At 38.3% G+C, this 16,646-nt stretch overlaps 1 protein-coding gene across 1 annotated transcript in view; it reads right to left on the bottom strand.

Moving 5' to 3' along the window:
• The window catches only part of CNTNAP2 (contactin associated protein 2), a 2,003,631-nt gene that overhangs the window by 572,652 nt on the left and 1,414,333 nt on the right, over positions 1–16,646 (bottom strand). The gene's annotated exons all lie outside the window — the stretch shown is intronic.

The raw sequence follows: 16,646 nt of genomic DNA, 5'->3' as shown, positions 1-16,646 counted from the left end.
GTTAGTATTTTCTAGTAAAATTACATATATTCTTTGCTCTATTGCTATCACATTATCTAAGCTTTCTGAAGCTTAGATTATGTTGTTACTATTGACCAGAATGGTGTGTGTGTGTGTGTGTGTGTGTGTGTATGAGAGAGAGAGAGAGAGATTACAGTAAAGCAGACAATTCTGCTCAGCACCCACTCAGTGAATACTGCCCCAAGTGTTAGTGAGTGTGGGGTGGAAGTCCCAAATCTGCATTTGCCTTATTATTTTTATATAGTTTTCTGGGTCTCTCATAGGGTGAGCATAATGCTGGGCCAGGACTGAGTCTAACCTGCATGTATTTTTCATGCAACATGGCCTGTAAACATAAGCCATCTACTTTACACGATCTCAGCTGAAGAATCTGCTATCTGTTCTGATTCCAAAGGAAAATCTGGCTGTTATACTCAATAGATCGTTTCTACTCTGTCCTTTATGACCGTATATTCTGTATTTTGTGGGCGAATTTTTAAAACTCTTGTGTTATTTTGAGTTTACACAATTTTTACCTTCTCTGATTTTAGAACCCAATGTCTGGTAAGTACAGTTTCATAGTGCTGTGATTATTTTTATCTCCCCTATAAGGTTATAACCTCTTCGAGTACAGGATCTATAGCAATAAGTTCCCGTGGATCATCTACAGGGCTGGGGTTGAAACCCAGTGGTTGGATAAAGAATGGCAAGTACTGAAGATGGTGACTGTTATAGAACAGGAGAAAGCCCAGAAAGGGGCAGTTTATGGACCTAGAAGACAAAAGTGTCCTTCACCCCTTCATATGGTTTCAATTTGAAGGAAGCTTCTAAAGCCTCAATATGTTTAAAACAGAATTCAAATGCCATTTTTATATATAAAAATACAAAGGGACAGGAAATTCCATGGGCCTGGGGATGGGAAGAGGAGAGCAGGAAAGGGAAAGGTGCTTAGGCTTCAGAACGTAGTATGAGTACCCTCTGTCTGGAATAGAAAACGTTTAATTTGAAATGACTGCCTAAAGATTACATTATGCAAAGGAAAAACAATCACATCAGTTTCACCGTGAGTTCAGAAAGTTTCCAGTGTGCCTTTTAGGAGACAAACATTTGTCATTATCTATCATTTCAGATAACTCCGTAATCAATGCATTAACATTCTTATGTTAGTATTTTCAGAGCAGCTTGAAGTTTATTGATTTTCTGTGATACTGGATGATTAATTTCCTTCTTGAGTCTGGGAAAGAGTTAATCTAAGCCATATAACATAGTGTCAGCAGCTGGAAGCCATAATGCAATCTTCTTTCATTTGCTAGTTACCTTTGTTGAATAACCTCATAAGAATATAACTATCATAAAAATCTCAATTCAAAGATCCTTTGGCTTTTCACAATTTGTAATTGTTTTAGTTGAATGTGTTTCCTCGAATTCTTCCATAGATCTTTATAAGGAGGTCAGGCCGTGAAGGCAGCAACCATGAGGGTCTTGTTCCCTACTGTATCCCCAGCATCTAGGATAATACTCTCCACAGAATAGGGGTCCAATAGCAATTCATTCATTCATTCATTCAATTAATGAATTAATGGACCAGAACTACCCTGGCCAGATGGTTTAACTAAGAGGTTTGCCTGGAGATTCAGGCTCAAAGAACTTTGTTATCCTAAGAACGAAAGGGCTAGGAACATTACCTAGACGGCTGGACGTGAAACAGGAAGAGCAGTCAAAAGCAGCCAAAACAGTTTGTTAATTTGTTCAAAACAAGATTTTATAACTCTGGTGCAAATGTATAATTTCCCTAAATGCACATAATTTGTTTCCAATTATTTCCCATGCCCGAATGATTTATCTTCTTGTACTCTAAATGGCTGAGAGTATGTGACAATGCTGAAGATTTAAGACAGAGAGAAGATGCTAAGATTAGTATAAGACCCAGCAATAATCCCAAGGCTGGTTTAAGGGGAAAACAACATGTTTAATTCCTTGGATGGTGAGAGTGACCCATAACAAAGACTGGAAAAAACTCTTTGGAAGTTCCTCTAGAATGTTTTTCCTTGGCGAACCACAAATTCTGTCACTGTCAATAGTGATGCAAAGCGTTGGATAGTGATTCTGAAGATTTGTGTATGTGCTATGTATGTTATGAATGATAAATCATCACATGGAAAACAGCATACATCTAAAAACACACAATATATTAACATTTGCTATAGGGATGCGTCTTGGGAAAGAAAGCATTTGTAGCTTGTTTGTAACCCATCTTCTCTCCCCTGGGGAATGCCCAAGAAGAGAGAAAGGGAAAAAAAATTTAGATAACCCAGTAAAGACTCCTTGTAAACATGCTAATCAGACCTGGTGTTTACTAGCAGAGAGATAATGAGAGTGTTTTCTGTGGAATCTTTCTAGTAGGCTATATCCAGTCTGGCTAGGCTGTTTATAGAGAACAAATGAGGAATGTATGGATTTGCGGGATATGGCCCATTGGAAAGTGTTAGGTCAGCTATATAATTATCCAAGTATCAGAGGGAGCTGTTTCTAGATAACCCAGTAAAGACTCCTTGTAAACATGCTAATCAGACCTGGTGTTTACTAGCAGAGAGATAATGAGAGTGTTTTCTGTGGAATCTTTCTAGTAGGCTATATCCAGTCTGGCTAGGCTGTTTATAGAGAACAAATGAGGAATGTATGGATTTGCGGGATATGGCCCATTGGAAAGTGTTAGGTCAGCTATATATTATCCAAGTATCAGAGGAAGCTGTTTTATAACTGCATGCAACACGCAGAGATTTCAAGCATTAAATCTGGACCAGGCCACATCTTGATGTGGCACAGAAGGACCTGGGGGGTTGACTAGGGGTCTCAGATGTTTCCACGAATTGCCTTTGCCTTCACCTGTACCCTGTGAATTAGTAGCAAAGTCTGATACTTGCTAAGATCTCTGCTTCTTTGAGTCTGATTTGACACTTACCCTTTGTGTTACCACAGGTCTGGAAACTAATTTAAATGAATAATAGGCCTTTTTACAGACAACAAATGGATTTCAGTAGAAAGTAAATTTAATATTTCCTCCACATTGGTAGGCTGCAGGCGTTCATTTCAAACAGCATTGGAATGTCAGTAATTCCCTTGTTTTATTTGGAATGTCTAAGGTTTCACTCGTATTAAAAAAACGCTGTACTCAGAGGAACTGTCTTATGGAATTCAGAATACTTTGACTAGTCTAGACAAAAAGGCTGTAGGAACTAAGGGGATTTTAAATGGATTACTATAGCTACATGGAGCATAATTTATTTTCCAAAAATAATTTCATTTCTATCTGTAACAACCAAGAGCTGACCAGGGAGCAAAAGCCCAATCTACTAATAAAGAGGTTCATGTACAGGAAGAGAGATTGTACTGCCCTTAGGAATAGTAAGTGGATGTAAATGTAAAAATATATGTTAATTTTTACTTTTTCTTCAAGGCTTTTGAGTAGTTTATCATCTGGAAAGCTCTATGAATAAGGTAATAAAAATATCTTATTACCTTGAAAAGCAGAGATCTTTAGAAACTAAGAAGAATTTCTTTTATTGGAAGGAAATCTAAAGGAAAAGATCAGCATTCCTCCAAAGTAACCCAACACAAATGCTAGTGGCTGTTAAAAGTGAAATATTTAATTAACCTACTGAAAACCAAGTTCAGGGACCCCTGCTGTGGGTTCTCACCCCAAATGCCACAGCTGAATTGGCCTTGAACAGGATGTATAGCTCTTCCTTGAAGTTCAGGGCATGAGAACCTAAGCTAGGGCTTAGGGAAGAGAAATCAGTAAGAACGGCCTGTCACTGCCTGGCCTGTGAGCTCCAGCAGGCTTCTTGGAACTATAAAAGAGAGAGAAGCATTATCAATAATCTGCTGGAAGGTAACTTTTCAGTGAGGTAAGTAAAACAGTTATCAGATGTCCCAATTCAAGAAAGAGACTTTCAGCTGATGCTGGAGAATTACATTTCCTCATTAAAACTATATTTTGCCTTTGTAACCAGTTTTGTTACCAATCAGATTGGTGAGCCTTAAAAGCTATGTGCTCCTGAAATCTTATGAAGAAGAATTTTGCTCCTTGTCTGTGTTTGATTCATTTTTCAGTTCTATTTTGTTGCATGTAAAGAGACTATGAAAGATATCTATACATATTTCCTCTTTTCTTTAATGACAGTTTTTCTCTTTCCTAATTATTTTATGCTTATCTATCTTTCCAGAGTTACAATTTTTTGTTTAAAATAAAACTTTTTTTTCTTTTTTTTTTTTGTGTGTGTGTGTTACGTGGGCCTCTCACTGCTGTGGCCTCTCCCATTGCAGAGCACAGGCTCTGGACACGTAGGCTCAGCGGCCATGGCTCAGGGGCCTAGCTGCACCACGGCATGTGGGATCCTTTACGTGGGCCTCTCACTGCTGTGGCCTCTCCCATTGCGGAGCACAGGCTCTGGACACATAGGCTCAGCGGCCATGGCTCACGGGCCTAGCTGCACCGCGGCATGTGGGATCCTCCCAGACTGGGGCATGGACCCGTGTCCCCTGCATCAGCAGGCGGACTCTCAACCACTGCACCACCAGGGAAGCTTTCTTATAAAGAGTTAAGTATGCCCTCCAAGAATTGGTAGCTAGAAGACAATGGGCATATTGAATCTCTGCAACTTGCTACCTTTCATGTCTTATAAAGTATTGCATTTGCCACGTGTTAATGAGTGGACTTTTGCTAATTTACAATACTTATGCGACTGAACTCAGCCCTCAGCTTGTAGGGTTATAATTATTAAAATCCAGGCTCCAGTTTTTGTCTGAAGGTCTAAGGAAACTAGTATGAGGAATATCTAGAAACACAAGAGCCAATTAAGAGAAAAATCAGAGTAGAAAATTTTAATTGTATAACACTGAAGGAAAGAACAAGAGCAACGGTGCATTATTATTTTGTGCTAATTTATGCATTGGCTTTCTGTTCTATTTATATTGACAGGGGTTAAGATTAAGGGACAAGTGAAACTTAAAAGGCTTCAAATGAGTCTTCTTAGGACAGGCCATGAAATGCTATGTAGGATTGAGGTGACTTGGAGAAGGTGAGCCATCAGTCTTTGGAATGCTACACAACTTCAGAATGCAAATTTCCTTCTGCCTGGAAATCTGTTTCCTTGAATAATTTAAGGAAATGGCTTATTCAGAAATAAGCACTCATTAAAATGGGGGAAAAAAGAAAGGAGAGAAAAGCAAAGTCAGGCAAGCCATGAGTCAGGACTGCAAGAGCTATAAAGTATTTGGACAAAAGACTGATGATGGACTGTCCCTAACAGGTGCCTTAATTACAAGTCACTTGGCGGTTTGTAGCAGGGAGAGGTAGGTCTCTAGTGTTCCCATTCTTAAGCCTATTGGCAAATATTAAAATAAAAGATATGGTGACAGATTACTCCACCGGTATCAAAGTTAATATGTAAGTGAATTCTGAAGTTATTCAACCAGTGTTTAATAACTTATTTTCATGTCCCGACCATCTGACCATTTAGATAAACATCTCCCTCCCTTCACATATAACAGAAAGACTCATTTGAATATTCTAGAACTTTAAAGTTCTCTAGCTAATTCTGATGAATCCACTAAAGGGATGATGCCAAAGAGACGTGTACCCAGATTCCAATTCACACTTTTATTCAGTTCTTAGGCAGAAGCTGACACCCTGTAAATCTCAGTGACAGGCCTGAGGGACACCAGTGGCAGGAAAACTATTATCAAAACGAACTGCTCGGGCTTCCCTGGTGGCCCAGTGGTTGAGAGTCCGCCTACCGATGCAGGGGACACAGGTTCGTGCCCTGGTCCGGGGAGATCCCACATGCCGCGGAGCGGCTGGGCCCATGAGCCATGGCCGCTGGGCCTGCGCATCCAGAGCCTGTGCTCCGCAACGGGAGAGGCCACAACAGTGAGAGGCCCGCGCACCGCAAAAGAAAAAACCAAAAAAAAACAAAACCCCAAAAAAACGAACTGCTCAAGTTGTTCTCATGAAGGGAGGAAACAGAGGACCTAAAAACAGTAGAGCCTGAAATCATGACACAGGCTGCAAAGACTCCTTAGGACGTGTCAGTCTGCTGGCAACCTTTCAAGCAGAGGTACCAACTTCTCTACGAAATTCTACCTTCCTCTGCTTAAAATGTCTCTCTTTCATCACACTTCATACTGCGATGAAAACATTTGTTACATTTTGGCCTCCCAATGTCATTAATCGTGAGCACAGATTAATACAAGGAGCTGGGCTTTCGGATAAGAGCTGGGCTTCAACTCTGGTTCTGTCACTAACAACCTTATGACCTTGGATGTGTTAATGAACTCTTTGAACATCAGCTTCATTGTCAGTAAAATAGGAGAGAATATTAGGTTTGCTGTGGTAATTAAATGAAGGAATTTTTCCAAGGAACAAAAAACCAGAAAGTGGAACATAACTGATATCCAGTAAATGCAATCTGTTAAAATAATTTCTCCCCATTTCATTTAGAGTTAAGACATGGCTCGTTCACTGTTGGTGGGAATGTAAACTGGTATACTCATTATGGAAAACAGTATACGAAGTCCTCAAGAAATTAAAAATAGAACTACCATATGATCCAGCAATCCCACTTCTGGGTGCGTATCCAAAGGAAATGAAATCATTATCTTGAAGAGATACCTGCACTCCTATGTTCATTGTAGCATTATTTACAATAGTCAAGGTATGGAAACAAGTGGCTATTGATAATGAATGGATAAAGAAAATGTGATATACAATGGAATATTATTTAGCCTTAAAAAAGAAGGAAATCCTGCAACAACATGGATGAACCTGGAAGGCATTATGCTAAGTGATATAAACCAAACAGAGAAAGACGAATACTGCATGGTATCACTTATATGTGATCTTAAAAAAAAAAAAAATTGAACTCACAGAAACAGAGACTAGAAAAGTTGTTGTCAGGGGCTAGGGTGGGGGGAATAGAGAGAGTTTGGTAAAAAAGTACAAACTTTCAGTTCTAAGATGAATAAGATCTAAGGATCTAATGTATAATATGGTAACTACAGTGGTAACACTGAATTGTACAACTGAAATTTGATAAGAGAGTAAAACTTAAATGTTCTCAAGCACACAAACAAAATGCTACATATGTGAGGTGATAGATATGTTAATAAACTCAATGAGGGGAATCCTTTCACAATGTGTATGTATATCAAGTCATCATGGACACTTTAAATATCTTACAGTTTTGTCAATTATTCCTTAAGAAAGCTGAAAAAGAAATGCAAATTAAAGCAACAATTCTTTTTGCCCATTGAACTGCCATTTCTAATATATAAGTATCGCAGCATTCATAATGGTTAGGTAAAACAGTCTAAAACCACCGTTGGCAGAAGTGTATGTTGTTGGCACAATCTCTGGGGGCATGTTTCAAAATGTTAAATGCATTACCTAAGATCCAGCAAGCAGTTCACCTTTAGGAATCTATCCTATACAAATAAGAAGACAAATATGGAAACATGTTTAAGGATATATAATAGAGCAGTATTTGAAACAGTAAATATTTAGAAACAATAAAACTATCCAAGTGATGGATGCCCACATAAATTGTAGTACATCTATACTAATCATGACTATATACTTGGAGAAAAAGAGAGGGAGAGGGAAAGAGAGAGATGGAGAGTCAATGGAGGGCAGAACAGAGAGAGAAATATATGTAGCATCAACTTAAGAAGCCATGATTTAGGGTATAATTTCTTTTTTGGTTCCTTTCTGGAATGTCAGGGATCACACAAAAACTCACATAGAAATCTGATGGAAAGTTGGTGTCTTTGGAGGGATAAAAACTAGTGACTTGATGGAGTTACCATGAAAGGTTAATTTCTAAAAAGGAATTTCCTGCCTACGGTTATAATACTAAATTCTAAGAAAAAGTATTCCCTTCTAGAAGCATCTTTTCCATATTGGAAAAGGAGAATTATGAATTATTTAAAACAATATTTCTTCTTAAAAGTTGCCTTTCAGGATTACTTTTTAAATCTGTTTTTAATGGTGATTAATTCTCATATCTCAGCCTTTCCTCAGTGTTCAGACCATGATTAACTTCGGCGCTGTGACAAAACATGAGCCGTCCTAATCCTCGGCATCAAGATTATGGGCTGTATGGCGACGGGTGACTTTCTGGGTGACTTCAGTTAAGAGTTCTGTAATTGCTATTGTTGATCCATTGCTATTAATTGGATATCTCATTGCTACTTAAACCACGTACACAACAAATAGTAAGTCTTGCTATTACTTCCTTAGTGAAAAGATTCTTCTATTACAGGAAAAACATAAAGCTGCACTCAGTAAATGCATATGTTTGCATAACAAAGACTACCAGAAGAGTTCCGAATGTTTAGACAGATTTACCTTTTATTAAACTCAGTATTTTAGAACTCTCAGGAAGCACATCTGCATCTGAAAATTGTATTTCAAAATAAAATTCTTGATCTAGACAGCAATCATGTTTTAAAATTGGATTTTGCTTTTGAGTGTCATTTTCATGAAGTTAATAGAGTCCCAAGTAATAATACAGCACTAGAGGCTGTGTTTACTTAGTTGTCCCCCAAAGAGTTGGAAAGTTAAAAAACAAAGATGCTATAAAGTGACCCTGAAGTGACTAATGTCTCTCCTTCAGGAGGATGAATTATAAACTTAATCAAGTTCACTAGATCTCTCTCCCAACACACACACTTTATAATATATAATACACTTTAACTAGGACCGGCTGCCTAATTTGCAGACCCTGTACAAAATGAAAATTCGAAACTCCTAGTTCAAAATTTATGAAGAATTTCAGGATGGCGACCACAGAGCTTTGAACCAACTGTGGGGCCCCTCTGAGCACAGAGGCCCGAGCGACTACACAAGTTACACACCCAGGAAGCTGGCCCTGGTGTTAACTGCAATACTTATGTTTGCTATTAAATTAACAACGGTGACCTTTTAAAAACAAAGCCAAAATACAACAAAAACATCTGAAATGCTGACAAATCACACTTTTATATTTTGTTCTTCAAATCTACCTCATGTCTGACTCACCTATAAAGATAAGGCTTGGGAAGATCGCTGTTCCAAAAGTCACAAAACACAAGTCTGCCTGACAATTCTCATGACTCAGATAAATTTAAGTTGTCGCCATCCCACCTATCAGGGTTATTTTTCTGCCTAAGGTCACAATTCCTCAGCACTTCTCTCTTTAAATCCCATCTACTATGTGTGTAGGCATCCATCTCGGGTTCACAATCTTCTGTTGTATATGAAGATTTTTGGGAACACACAAATGAACAGGTAGCTGCAATGGAAGTTAATGCATTACCTTCTATTGTCTGTCCTTTTCTGTGTGTGCCTTTTCTTTTTTCTTTTTTTTTTTTTGCGGTTCGTGGGCCTCTCACTGTGGTGGCCTCTCCCGTTGCGGAGCACAGGCTCCGGACGCGCAGGCCCAGTGGCCACGGCCGGTGGGCCCAGCCGCTCTGCGGCATGTGGGATCCTCCCGGACCGAGGCATGAACCTGTGTCCCCTGCATCGGCAGGCAGACTCTCAACCACTGCACCACCAGGGAAGCCCTAACAATTCTTTGATTTTATTTTTAATTTATTGTGAAAATTTCTAGGCATGCCAAAAGTAGAAAATATAGTCTACCTGGATCCATCACTAAGCCTCAACAATGATTATTTTGCTGTCCGTTTTATTTATTCCCATCTTTTCTCCATGCCCCCTTCCCTTTTACTGGGATGTGTTACTTTCAACCAAATTCCAAATCTCAAGTCATTTACCCATAAATACTTTAATACACATTCAAATTTTTTTCTTATATAAGGCAGTGCATTATTGCTCCTACAAAATTAGTACAAGATAATTCCTTACTATCATCTAATATGTAGCCCATACTCAAATTTCTCCTGTTGTCTAAAAGTATAATTTTATGGTTTGTTTGCTTGAATCAGGATCCAAAAATGTTCCATGCATTGTATTTAGTTGTTACATTTTACTTGTTTCTTTAAAGCAGTCACAGTACTCCATCCTTACCTTTTTCAATTTTTTTTCTTTGACTTATTAAAGGAACCACAAGAATGATCCTGTTCAGTCTTTGACATTTTGCATTTGACTGATTGCTTCTTGATGCTTAGTTAGGTCCCCTATCCCCCACAGTTCCCGTAAACTGGACTTTAAATCTAATGGTTTGATTTTACTTGAGTTGTTTTCCTCCAAGCTACTTCAGAAGTGGTACTCTGCACATTACATCTGCATAATCTCGGGGGCAATATTAAGTCTGAGTGACGTACTTCAGTGAGGTGGAGATACACCAGTGCAGTTTGGGTCGTATCGGCCTGATCCCTCACTCTAAAATTTCCCGTGAAGTCTCCGCTGATGGTTTACTGTTTGTTGACGACCTAAATCAATGATCTCACTAGGGGCTGCAGCGTGATGCTTTTCTATTCCTGTAATTCCTCCTGTTTAGAAAGCTTTACTCATTTCCTAAGGCCTTTAGTTAGTGTGAAGTAGAATTGCTACCAGAGGGGCAGGAAAAATGCCTACTCCTTCCCTTTAATTATCAATTTTATAAAAATTTAATTCAATTTTAAGTTTTTTTTCTCCCAGGACATTTTTTTATTGACGTATAGATGATTTACCGTTAGCTATCCATTTTGAGATAGGAGTTGGTGCCTTAGCTTCCAGTAGTAGTAGTGCATTTTGTTTCGTTTCTCCAATTCTTTTGTTTCCCTTTCCTTTTCTCAATCCTTTCTTGAGCATCATTATGGAACCATGAAAGCTCATAGTTCATTTACATAATTTGCTCTAATTGCACCCACCACAACTGGATTGGCATGATTCAGTCTGCATGTAAATTTTAGTATGAGGGTGTGTCTCCATAATTATTCAAGGTATTAACAGTCATTGCTTCAGAACTGAGATAAATTCTGTCTGGGCATCTCAGAAAGAGAGATTTCACACAAACTCACATAGTTGCACGGGAATGAGACACTGTTCCTAGTGACAGGTAGAGTCTCAGAGTTAGTTTCAGTCTATTAGAAAAGTTACCCAAGAAAGACTCCAAGGAGCCTGCCCTGTCTAACCTGATTATGCTAGCTAGCCTCTTTCTCTGATAGGTAATCAACTTTTAAACTCAGTTTGAAATAGAAATAAATTGAAGATGAGGTTCAAATCAGAGAAGAGTAAGATACCTCTACACATAACGGATTGTGTATCTAGATAACAAGTGCATCCTGACCCTTCAAGATTGATACACAGCAGAGTAAAAAATATGATCACCTTTATTCGGTAAATACTACATTTATCTTAGTAGCCAGAAGAGAAACTGGTCCACGTCAATCGAGGTTGGACAGCGGGATGGAAGCACAGTGAATTCTGTTTTTATAAAAACAGGAGGGAGGTTTTCCTTTATCTGTTATTCCATGCCATGCCCTCCAACTGTTTTCTATGACACAAAAACACCAGTAGAGCAAAGCACTTTTCAAAATAATGTGGTATTTAAACTCTCTAAATTGGGAGAAAAATCCTGGCAGATATTTTGATCCCGGGAAATGTCATGTTTATAAAGGCATCCTTCATTATGCTATGATCACATCTGGAATAGGACTGCTATGAAAACGGACCTCGGTGATGATTTAATTACAAAGTAGCCTGACACAACTTCAAATACTTACTTTTCAAAACCCAGATGGACATTTAGAGCTCTTTTTTTCTTCTCTCATTTTCTACAGCTTCCAGATGAACTGTCTGCCGCCTGCAATTATGGGAGGCTCCTTCCTGTACGCATCACACACAGGGCACACCCTATTGACCAAGCTCTCAGCTCACTGAAGGACAGAAGAAACAGGAAAGGGACCAACACTGCCTGGCACAATTAAGCTTGCTCATCTGTCATCATAACTTCTAGCGAGAATGCTTTATCTCAGTCTTTTCATATCCTCTATAATGTGCAGAGAAAAAAGTGTTCAAGGGAAATGTCTTGAAGATTACCCTTCAGGAAAAAAGAAAATATTCCCAAACAGGTTTTCTTTGTGCAGAACAAATTACTATACACTCTGAAAATTTCCTTTGTTATGTGAGTCAATAAGGTGTTACTTCCCTTTAGTTAAAATGGGAGCGAAAGTTTAAAAGGAGTCAAATCTGGTTCAAAAACATATTCTAAAGAACATCTTCTGGTGTTCAGCAGACTCATCAAGTCAGATGAGTAATTTCATATTCTCTCACCATATCCACTGTGATCCTCATTACGCAGTAACAGCCCAACTATGAATAAATATTTACTCCAATACTAGTATTTTGAGATTTGGTTAGAAGGAACTAACTGATAATTAACTAAATAAATACATCAGCTTCCCCTGTGTCATAAGCCTCATTCCTTTATGTTCCCAAAGGTACCGGAACGTGAAAGTATTTCAATCTAACTGGAACCGGAGGATATGAAATGGAAAATCTCACGCATGCAACTTTAAAAGAACTGAACTTAAGAACTTAGAGGCTGATTTCCTGTGAGTGCCTGATTTGCAGCAGTCCAAGACTTATCTCCTGACCAACGAACATGTGCCAGGAATCTCTCCCCATCCTCAAGCCCATGAACTTCTTGCTTGGATTCTGGCTGGACTTCTCCCTCTTTGCATTTCTTGCCCACAAATACAGCCTGCCCCAAATCCTCAACAGACTGGCCTGTAGCTCACCACAACATGCATCTCCTGAACTGCAATTCCTCTGCTATTCCCAAATAAACTCAATTTTTGGTCATTTGAGTTTGCCTCAGTTTATCTCTTTATTAGGTTATTTAGGAACTTTCAGATAATGATTTTATAAATGGAATTAAAAAGAAAAAGGAAAACAGCATTTGAGAGATCATGAGTCTTGCCCAAGATCACACAGCGAAATAGGTCAGAACTTCTAGCTTTTGTCTTTACAGTCTGGAATCTTTTAATTGTTTTAGCCTTATCTCATAGATGGTTTCTTTTCCTCTTGATCACTTTAGCTGATGGCAGTCATCTGATCTATGTACTAGGAATTAGTAAACTGTTCTACCGCTGTCCTGCAACCAGCTGGCTACCTGGCTTTAGGCAAGGCACCTAGGAATTGCAGAGTTTACTAAAAAAGTTCTTATGTAATCAGGTTTCTAAATAATGGGAATGGGCTCATTAACTGTTTATTATCATAAATATAACAAATACTCCTAAAGAAAATTCAATCAATAAAGAAAAATATAAAGAAAAAAGCAAAAATCACCCAGTGTTCTCCAACCAAGAGATAATCACAATGGACATTTTGGTTAATGTCACTTTGGGTTTCTATGCAGACACACACATATATACTTTTATACAAATGTGGTATTCTCATCTACGCTATTTAATCACTTGTTCATTTCAACAATTTAATGCTTTTTCCACTTAATATTTAAATGCTAAATTGTTAAATTTCCATTTAATAAAAATTATAATAACTAGGACTTGATAAGCTCTTTCTATGTAAAATCTAACTTAATACTCAAATTTTACACATGAGTCACAGATAAGGTATTTGCGCAAGGGCACAAAGTTGTTGTTTATTCCCATTGAGGCGCAACAAGATTTCAAGGCAGGCAATTCTGAGTTAAGACACTCCTTTATAACGGCTGCATTTTATTCACTGGATGAATATCCAGAGTTTATTTTAAATAATTGCTGATGGGTACTCAGATAGATTGAATACTACTGATGCTATTAGAACCTCACTGACGATCATCAAGTGCATCTTTGTGCGTTTGATCAAATACTTCTTTGGATATGTTTCCAAATACAGAGTTTCTGCACTGAAAGGTACACATCTTCAGTTTTGATACGTATTTTGCCACAGACTGAATACAATTTTATGGAAGAGTCATTTCCCCACATCTCAACAACCATTGCTGTCAATATTAAAATGAGCAGATATTTACTAACACAGACCGTCTCCTTTGGTTTTATAACTCAGAATTAAAAACATACATTTGCTGTAGATTGTAGGCCCATTATTTAAAATGTATTTAGTGACTTTAATAGTAGGCACTATTGGGAAACAAATAAGAATGCTTGCTTCATAAACCTCATAATCTAATTCCCGAAAAATCACTATTTGGGGGCACTAATAAGGATCATTCCACCACATTGCTGGTAAAAATAGTAATATTCTGTATAGAAATTTCACAAGAATTTTATATGTTCATATTCTATGACTCGGTAATTCCACTTGAAGGATTCAATCTTAAAAAATGACAAGAGATGTGGTAGCAACATGTTTATCATAATATAATCTCTGAAAGTAAAAATGGAAAACTTAAATATGAAAAACAGACATTGATTATTGCCTATGATAAATCCATTTAATGTGTTATCATTTAGCCCTTAAACCTTTATAATCTCTGAAGATTAGTCACGTGCCAAAATGTTCTCAATATCTTAAACAAAAATGCAGCATTTATACTGAATTACTCTGATTAGCCAACACATGTGCTACTTGTATAAAACACAAGGGAAATTTGCCCAACAGGTTAATAGTGATTATTAGATATTTTTTATTTTCTCCTTCTGATATTTATCATTTTTTTCCTCCTAAATGTCCTATAATCAGTTATATTTGTTTTATGCAAGAACAAACAAATAAAAAACCTACTTCAAAACTCACCCTTGTCCTATCATTGATACATATCTCAGAACCTAAAAGTCCTCACTCATTAGCAGTCCTATATACCACTTAGATGACTTACATCTTCCCCCAAATCCTTCTCAACCAAATGCCGTGAACCCTCAAGATCAATTAATGAGGGTCTGTAGGAAATCATCTTTCTTGTCCCCTCCCTTTTAGTTTCAATCTGTCCAGCACCGTTTGCTTTTGGGAAGGATCATTCCCCTATTACACATAACCCTGTGGAATTTTTAATCAGATGAGCTTGTCTGCCATGCCACAGAATATCCCATCTCTTGGACACAGTTAACTAGAGCAGGGGTGTAGAGGTGCTCTGGGGTCATGTGTTCTAAGTTCCAGTGAGGTGTGCCAGAAACAAACTTGCCATGTGAAAGCAACAGGAAGCCAATAAAGACAAGCGGAGATGAGAGACAAGAGACAGAAAATTGTTCCTGATGGTATCTTTTGAATCCTCAGATCCACCCATGCTGGAAGCTAGGACCAGTCCAAAGACTTCTTAATTATATGGGCCCCCAAATTACCTTTTTCCTTTAAGCAAATGTGAGTGTAATTCTGTCAGTTCTCAACAAGAGTGCTAATAAAAGATCCAACCAAATGGCAGTACCTTCTAACTCTCCTATGCAACACTCTTTTTATTCATCTTATTTCAATGAGTATGTTCAAAAAAAGAACAATTCCAATTCATATTCAATAAGTTTCTCACATGAGTTTTTTTTTTTTTTTTTTTTTTTTTGCGGTTCGCGGATCTCTCACTGTTGTGGCCTCTCCCGTGTGGAGCAGAGCACAGGCTCCGGACGCGCAGGCTCAGCGGCCATGGCTCACGGGCCCAGCCTCTCCGCGGCATGTGGGATCTTCCCGGACCGGGGCACGAACCCGTGTCCCCTGCATCGGCAGGCGGACTCTCAACCACTGCACCACCAGAAAAGCCCTCACATGAGTTTTTAATGGTGCAGTGAAGTTTGTATATCCTTACTTTTAAAAAATGTTTAAATGTGTAACTTAACCCATATCTCTAGTAAACATCATTGAGTTCGATGCTCTGACTAGTTTTTTCTTAGCTGTTGTCGAGATCATTTATATTTATATCTCTATCCTTCCCACACGCCTTGATTCAATCTGTAAAATTAGTAAGAATTTTCTTTTCTCTCATGTAAATCATTCCATCTGATTATTGCTCTTGAATGGAAAAGGTCTCAGCAGAGGTGCCTGTTATATGAATGACTGGCATCAGCTTAAGCTCCATTTTGGGGTTCTTCCATTCTGGGGAATGCACTGGCAGGTCCAGGGCACCACTACACAAGATAAGCTTTATCTCAAAATGGGCAGGGTGGGTCAACAAGTAATTAATTGCTTTCAAGGAAATTGCCTTAAAGCCATTGTAGACTTCAAGTTGTCTCCATACTGATTAGAAAAGGGACATAATACTGTATTTAAATTGTCAATCACAAAAGAAATACATTTGCATGGAGATTCATTTGCAAGAAAACTTTGGAGCATTTTTGAGGCAGAGTTGATGAAACTTGGAATCTAGAAAAGATTTCTGGTTTCAAATATAGAAAGAAACAAAGAAAGAGAAAGAAGATGGAGGAGCTGTCAGTCTGATGTAATTGAGAGTGAAAGAAAAGGACTGACCAGGTCTTTAGAAAAATGACTGGATCTGAGAAGCCAGGAGGACATGATGAGAAGTAGGGAGGGTCCTAGAAGTGTGGACGGAGATGTAAAAATCATCTCAGAGGAACTGAGGAAGAGTGCATTTCTGGTTCAGACAAGAGGTTTGCAGTGAATTACTGTGGGTAGAAGCTGTAGGATGCTATCTTAATTGAGTTTGGGCTGGAAGTAAATGGGACATTTACAACCAAACTCCAAAAGTAATCCCCTGTGGTGGAACATACAAAGGGCTCTTTTTTCCACAGCTCTGCTTATATCCCTTTATATGATC

The sequence above is a fragment of the Neophocaena asiaeorientalis genome, unplaced genomic scaffold, assembly GCF_003031525.2.
Source record: "Neophocaena asiaeorientalis asiaeorientalis breed wild unplaced genomic scaffold, Neophocaena_asiaeorientalis_V1.1 scaffold798, whole genome shotgun sequence".
In the NCBI taxonomy this organism is placed as follows: domain Eukaryota; kingdom Metazoa; phylum Chordata; class Mammalia; order Artiodactyla; family Phocoenidae; genus Neophocaena; species Neophocaena asiaeorientalis.
The sequence above is the reverse complement of the archived record's forward strand: the minus strand, read 5'-3'. Positions and strand labels throughout refer to the sequence as shown.